At 53.3% G+C, this 7,514-nt stretch overlaps 1 protein-coding gene across 1 annotated transcript in view; it reads right to left on the reverse strand.

Annotated features, from left to right (window-relative positions):
* The window catches only part of IRF5 (interferon regulatory factor 5), a 31,976-nt gene extending 28,666 nt beyond the window's left edge, over window positions 1–3,310 (reverse strand). The window contains exon 1 of the mRNA XM_073002434.2: window positions 3,153–3,310. The gene's annotated coding sequence lies outside the window, so the exon portion shown is untranslated. The remainder of the gene's footprint in view (window positions 1–3,152) is intronic.
* Between the last annotated feature and the right edge of the window lie 4,204 nt (window positions 3,311–7,514).

The raw sequence follows: 7,514 nt of genomic DNA on the forward strand, positions 1-7,514 counted from the left end.
ACGGCATCTCTAAATATTAGCAGCACTGTCTGCTGCAGATGAAGCCACATGAGACAAAATCAGAAGGGGGGGCCCATGTACTGATCCATGATAGCATCAGGTATCTCAAAGTAAGTGAGCCCAGCTGCATGCTACGGAGCATAAAAGAGAAATCTGGTCAAGAAGATCACTAGCTGCTCCAACCAGAAAGGAAACCCTAATTCCTTAAATGTCCCAACGAAAGGGATATCCAAGTCTCAGGAATGGTAGGGCTCTTTGGGGGAAAGGTAAGGGGACCACAGCCAGGGGGCAAGCGGAGAGAGAGGCCGACCGAGCCAGCTTGCCTGGCACACTCTACCCGAACATTTAGGCTGTTCTAAGCATGGCTTCATCTGCAGGACTTTTTTGATTCAACGACATGCAAGACTCTGCCTCCATAACTCAGGCGCTCTGCCTCGACCTCCGGCCTTCCTGTCGCTTTCAACACATCTCCAAGAAAAATCAGTTTCTCTTCTGCTATTCCAAGCCGCCGGCCCTGTTTGTTCACCTGGCCCTGCGCTGAGGCCACTCACTTCTCCTTCCTCTTCTTCAACATCTGAAGAATTAATTAATTAATGCATTTCCGAGACGCATTAACTCCTTCGTGGCCTAAGAACGTCCGCAGTGCCTTTAGGGAAACCCACAAGTAAGGTGTCAGGACCTCAGCCCTCGGTTCTGAGAGCTGTTCCCCAACAAAGGATATTCAGGGGTACACTTCTCTTGAACATGAAGGTTCTATCCCCTACCACCCCACAATTTTATTACCTCTCTCGATAGCACAAACTGAAGTTATACGACAAACGCTTGTTGGATCGCCTTCGTTTTTACCTGATCTCTTTTCAAAGCCATGGAAAGCCCATCTCTTCTAGCAGAGAATCCCTCGAATTCATTACCGGCCCCGCGAAGATGCCCAAAGAAGAGATTGAAAGAGACCCAGGGTGCATCTTTTATGCTCCGCTCCTAGTTACCCATTTTAGGAAGCCTCTGTAATCAAAACGGGCGAAAGAACACACTGAAACCGCAACTGATCGCATTTCCCCGTGTTTGTCTTTCCACCACTTAAAAGATAAGGCACCTTTGCTTTTGGTCTTTTTATCTCCGGATTAAGCAGAGGAGAGATGGGATGAAGAACGCCATCATTATTGACATACAGGAACAAAATCAAAGCCAGAATCAGCGTTTGGCGAGGGAGGGCCTTGGGCGCCCGCCGGAGTTCAGCCAAGAGGAGACACAACCTCCTTGTGAAACGGTCCCACATCCAGATGCATTTATTTATGCATCAGTCCACGTGGCTCGCCTTTCCTCCAACCTGCTCAAGGTGGTGGACGCGGCCTTCCTATTCCATTTCCCTCCCTTCTTCATCACAACGTCCCTGTGAGGGAGGCTAAGACGCAAAGCGGAGGCTAGACCGCTCGCTATCCCAGTGAATATCCCCGGGAGTTCGGGAGGAACTGAATTCTGGACCTTTGGAGCAGGCACCAACCAGGGTTCGGACAAGCCCTTCTCTCCTGTGCTGCTTCTTGGACGCAGTTTTGGGACCCTGAATGCGAAATCACAACACACAAAAGTGCCTCTTTACGAACAGGCACCACAAACCACCTCCTGCCTTTCGAAAGGGCCGGGTGTGCATAAAATTATAGTCAATTCCTCGTGCGGTCAGACGTCCGGCTTTGCTGTTACGCTCAGAGCGACTGTTTCGAAATTTTATCCGTTCCCCTACATAAAAGCAGTTGTCATTTTAACTCGACCAGAGTCAGTGTGGTGTTACGGGCGGGGTGTCCGACTGGGTTTGAGGTGGAGGCCTGGGTTCAAATCCCAGTCCAGCTACGGAATCTCACTGGTGGGGGTTGGCCATTATAACATCTCTACCCGAACATCCAGCAAACCTCAATACCTGTGTGAGAGTCACAATAAGCCAGAAGCGGCCAGAGGGCACCGTTTGTAACGCCAGTGGGAGCATCCGCCAGTGGGAGCATCCACCATCATGCAGGGTTCCCGCTCCAAAGCCATGCGCTCTGCCCACCCGATCCATGAGAGCCAGAGAGCGAGAGGGGTTTCCTTGGCCAGGCGCTTGTGTGAGTTCTGGCTCCTGTCTTCAGACATATGGGGTACAATATGGAAGCAAAACGAAAGGGGAAACGGGAAAGAGCCATTTCATTAACCACAATGGCCACCCATGCGCTTTCCAAGGGCTGGCGAGCAGAAACCCGTAGAGCAACGACCGATACAGGAGGTCCTCAACAACGGGTCAAGAAATTCCTGGGGAATAAATAGTGGTGTCGTGCTCAGAAAACTGACCGCAAGCCCCCTGGCTAGGATTCCCCCCCCCCCCGTCCTCTTGGGATGCAGATGCATATGTCGGCGCTGCCCCCCATCCTTGTCAGAACCAGGTGCCCTCCCCAAAGGAAAGCTCTGGTCCCAAGCCACCCTTGGGGCACTCCTATAGGAGAGGCGCCTTGCAGAAGCCCCCACCACCACCACCAGCCGGCTTCCCCCCCCCCACCCCTCCAGGTGCACTGAATCACCTCTCCCATCAATCCCTAATAAGTATAGCCAGTTGGGGATGATAGAAGGTGTAGTTCCTTCCACCACTTTCACAACTCAGGAATCGGGGGGGGGGGGGGTTCGAGTGAAGGAGATCCGTTTTAGCCTTGAATTTAGGATGTTCCCCATTTTTTTGTTGTTGTTTTTTTAAGGGTAAAGGGCTTTGGTTGTTTCTGAAAAGGGGTCCCGCCAGCCGAGGAAGAAGCGGAGGCAGGCGGACGGGCGGGGGGGAGGGATGTGATTGACGGCTCCATCCCTCCACGATCCCTCCACGATCCGCGGACCCAACCGGTCCGGGGCGATCCTGAGCCAAAAGGAGAGCAGCCTCGGCGGCCGGTGCGATTCGGGTTTCCCCCCCCCTTTTTTTCCTTCCTCCTTTTTTTTCAAAATTGCAAAATGCGCGGAAAGTAAAAATGCGCGGAGAAAAAGAAAGCAAGCCCGGAGCTTTTACCGCCTTGACAAGGAGGAAATCAATGGGGAGAGGAGAGAGAGAGGAGAAAGTGGGGTGGGGTGGAAGGTCCGTGGGGGGGCGCATCCCCTCCCCCGTCGCCCCACAGAGACCCCCGCCCCCGCCCCCCCGCGCTGCCCACCTGGCCTCTCTCGTCGGAGCCCGGACCGGCTCGGCCGCCCGCGATCCCACGCCGCCCGAGGCAGGCGACGGTCCCCCAGCCGCTCCGCTCCGCTCGGCTCGGCTCCGCAGCCCCGGCCCGTCTTCCGCGGGGAGAAGCCGGCGCCGCCCCCGCCGCCCAGGGACGGAGGGACGGAGCCGGGGCCGCGCCTCCCTTCCGGACAGGAGAGCCGGCCCGGGAGACCCGAGCCCCGCTGGCTGGGAGATGATGGGACCTGGAGTCCCTTCCTTTCCCCCCCCTCCAAAAAAAGAAAAGAAGGGAACTTGACCTTAAGGGGCGATAGGGAGCAGCCGAGTGGCAGGCAGGCAGCGCCCCGCCCGCGACTCACCTGTCGGCACCTGGGGGCGGCGCCCCGCCTCCCACTCACCTGGGCCAGCAGGCCACGCCCACAGGCCCGCCCCCGCCCCGGCCTCCCCCGCCAGGAAACCAGCTGTCGCTCCAGGATGATGATGATGAGTAGTAGTAGTGGTAGTGGTAGTAGTAGTAGTAGTTCGTTTCGTTCGTTTCGTCGTGTCCGACTCTTCATGACCCCATGGACCAAAGCACGCAGTAGTAGTCAAAAACTCCAGGCACAGTCAAAATTATGAAAAACATTGACTAGTCTTACTCTTATTCTTCAAAAACTCCAAGCAGTCTATCAAAGCTATCAATGTATACACATTTAATGTTAAGTGTCATCATTATTAACTTTCCTTAATTAAAAAAAAAGGGGGGGGAGCTACAAAAGCATTGACTGGTATATAAGAGATACAAGTTTTAACCAAAAACCAAAGTATCTGTTAAATGTTGGCACAGTATGTGTACTGTTCCTATTATTATTATTATTATTATTATTATTATTATTATTATTATTATTATTATTATTATTATTATTATTATTATTATTATTATTGTCATCGTCATCGTCATCGTCATCGTCATAGTTATCATCATTCGAATTTCAAAATTCAGATTTCAACCAACAACCTAAGGATCCATTAAACACTGGCGCAGTATGTACGCTGTTTCTAATATTGCCAGGTTTTTCTAGCTCTGACGGTGTGATTTCTGAGATCTGCAACTGCTTATAACACTGTGTGTGATTTCTTGATATGGTTCCCAAAGCCCCAATGACGACGGGGACCCGTGAAGTAAGTCTCTTCCAGAGGCAAGAAGTTTCGATGGCCAGGACCACCTTAGTTTTTCCAATTCTTTATTTTCTGCTCTAGCATCCCCTTGAATTGCGATGTCTAAGAAACTCCTTCTGGATGTTCAGATTGTGACGCTAAAGCTTTACTTCTTCGTTTTGGAAATCCAGCGAGTCTCACGCCAATATTGCAAAGAACTGCAGAGCAGGAAGCGACCCCTTCGACAAGGAGGGGCCACCGTGTCCAACCCTCCTTTTTGCCAAAAGTGGGAAATCTGCAGCTAAAGCTTCCCCGACTGGTGGCCACCCTACCTCTGCAGGAAAACAGCTAAGGAAGCCGCGTCCGCCGGCCTCCGCGTCACATCCTCCGTTCCACCATCGAAGCGGTCTTACTCTCAATGGCCTCATCCCTCTGCTAGCACACACACCAAACACCCTCACCTTCCAGATGTTGAACGACTACGATGCCCATCAGCCCCAGTACAGCCAGTGGTGTGGGACGATGGCCCAGCAAGATCGGAGAGCCGGGGTCTTGCCATCCCCACCTTGTTAGGGCCAAAGAGCACGTCCGAACGTGGGGCACAAGCTTCCAGGTCCTCTCTCGCTCTGCACCAGGCCGGAGGTTGCTCCCACTCTGCTAAAAAAACACACAACACAAACAACAACAGAGGGGGGGCCTTGGAGTGGGAGCCCCCCACCCACAAATCTTGGGGTGTTGCACAATCAGATTTGTTGGTTCATGAACTGCCTCTAATTATTGAAGGGGATCAGGCTTTGAAAAAGTCATCTTTTAGACTTCTTGGTTTGGGGATTCTGGTTTCTGGTTTGGGGGATTCTGGGGGTGGTGGTGGTTTGTAGTCCAAAGGAGTGACATGTTCGGTTCCTCGGCTGTGAAGATTTTTCAGCGTAAATCCAGTGCCTCTCTGTGTGCAGGGGTGCCTTCCGCTGCCTTTTCGCCTCTCGTAAATCACAGATAGGAACCCATGGGAACAGGGGACGATGCCCCTCCAGAGGTTCAACCACAACTCCCAGTCGCCCCTCACCACCCGCGCCTGCCGCATGGGGGATGATGGGAACCGGCACCTTCTCCTCCGCAGAGAGAGAAAGAAACAGGATTTGGACAAAAGCAGCCAATCAAGATTCCTTCTTTGTATAGTAACGGCCTCTCAGGCTAAGGGATGAGACCAAGGCCGGTCCCTTTGTCAGTGGCAAAGACATGGGCCGCTCTCCACCCCGAGAAAGAAAGAAAGAAAGAAAGAAAGAAAGAAGCCGAAACTTCAGGGAGAATAAAGGCAAGGCGGGCAGCCAGCCATCTTCAGCTCCATTCCAGGAAGCAGAAGATAGAAAAGTTTGATTTTTTTTTGGACTACAACTCCCAGAACCCCCCAACAACAACTACACACATGAACCATGGCCATTTTGGCTGAAGAATGCTGGAAGCTGTAGTCCAAGGAACCACACTATCCCACTAGGGGATTCTGGGAGTTGTAGTACACAAAAAAATGAACGCCCTCATACTCTGGCTCGGGGAGTTAGGGAAGGAGCCACGCCTACTACTCGCCGTTTTCAAAAGGATGATTTGTTGCTAATCATCTCCTCCTCGGTTTTTTTAACCTCCCCCCCCCCCAAATGGAGCGGGTCCCTTTAAGGCCTAGCCACGCCCACTGGCTCTCGTCGCCCCTCCCTCCCCTCCCTTTCCCTGTGATTGGCCACGGCCTGCGGAGCGCCGGTCCCACCCCCCCCGGTGGGCGGACTTCGGAAGCCGAGGAGGCGGGCCTTCATTGCCCGTCACTCTCAGCGTGGCCCATAGAGCTACACACTGTAGAGTGTCGCTTGCTTTGCTGGTGGACTCGGTCGCTGGACCCTTTGCTGGGGCAGGAGAGAGCCGGGTTGCCCCCGCAGGGCAGCGAGACTCCCCCTCTCCCGCCCCCCCCCAGTGTTCCTCCGGGCCCCCGAGGGCAGAGGGAGCACGCTTTGCATCCTCCCCTTCCCCTTCCCTGTTGTTTTCACAACAACAACCCCCCACCCCTCCCTGCCAGGTTCTATTGACTTCAGAACAACAACCCTGCCAGGTAGGCTCAAGGGGCCCAAAGGGGCTGGGGTGTGAACGGAGCGCTGAGCTCTGGACTGGGATTCGGAAGGGGGATGTTTTTTTGGGGGGGGGGGGAGAGAGAGGACGTTTTGGAGACAGTTGCTACTCCTGGGATTATATATGTGTATATATATATATATATTATTCCCCCTCCTAATGCACTGGGAAACTTTTAAAAAAGAAAGTGAGAAAATGTATAAGCAGCAGAGCTGGGAAACATTGCCTTTTTTGGGGGGACTACAACTCCCAGAATCCCCCAGCCAGCATAGCTGGCTGGGGGATTCTGGGAGCTGTAGTCCCAGAAAGCAACGTTTTCCTGCTCTGCATGTTCTAAGTTCTCCTTTGCTGCTTCTCAAAAGGGGGCTCCTGTGTTCTGCCTGGAGGACTCCAATCTCGAAGCATCATTGGCCAGGGGATTCTGAGCATTGTAGTCGAAAAAGGGGGGGACGTTTCCCAGATTGGCATGGTCTACCATCTCCCTTGCAGCATCTCAAAACATCCCTAGGGCTCCTGTGTTGCACCCAGAAGACCCCGAATTGGCTGAGGGGATTCTGGGAGTCGCAGTTCGAAAAGATAACCTTTCTCAGCTCTGCCTGTCACGCAGGGAGAAAGGCCACAGACAGATATAACTCTCTGGAAAGGCTCAACCCCCAAATACTTTTCCAAGCTGTCCCAGGTCCATCTTACGCTGAGTTTCTCACGCCCGCGTGGAGCAGGAGAAAGCAGGTGAGGAAGGAAAACACGGCTAGCAATCCTGACGGGGAAGCCCGGAACGACCCTTCCCTCGTTGTCCCACGGACCCTGGGCTGGACTGAAGACCCTCTGAGAGTGAGGTTACCTGTTTTGGACTACGACTCCCACAGTATCTTACTGTCGGCCCTTCCGGGGCCGAGAACCCGGCCCGGCTGCTTTTCCCACCTAGCGGTGAAATATCATGGCCAGAGGCTTGGCAGCCTCTCAAGTCCGGAGTTCGTTAGAAGGTGTTGGGCAGCACCAATGTCCATTGAAGTGCATTGCTGCTGCATGCCTTTGCTTTTCTCCCTTTCTCCCCAAAGCAGTGCGTTTGAAGAAAGAGGATTCTTGGGAGAGGGGTGAAAGGCGCAAG

This window comes from Pogona vitticeps, chromosome 5 (genome assembly GCF_051106095.1).
Source record: "Pogona vitticeps strain Pit_001003342236 chromosome 5, PviZW2.1, whole genome shotgun sequence".
Taxonomy (NCBI): Eukaryota; Metazoa; Chordata; class Lepidosauria; order Squamata; family Agamidae; genus Pogona; species Pogona vitticeps.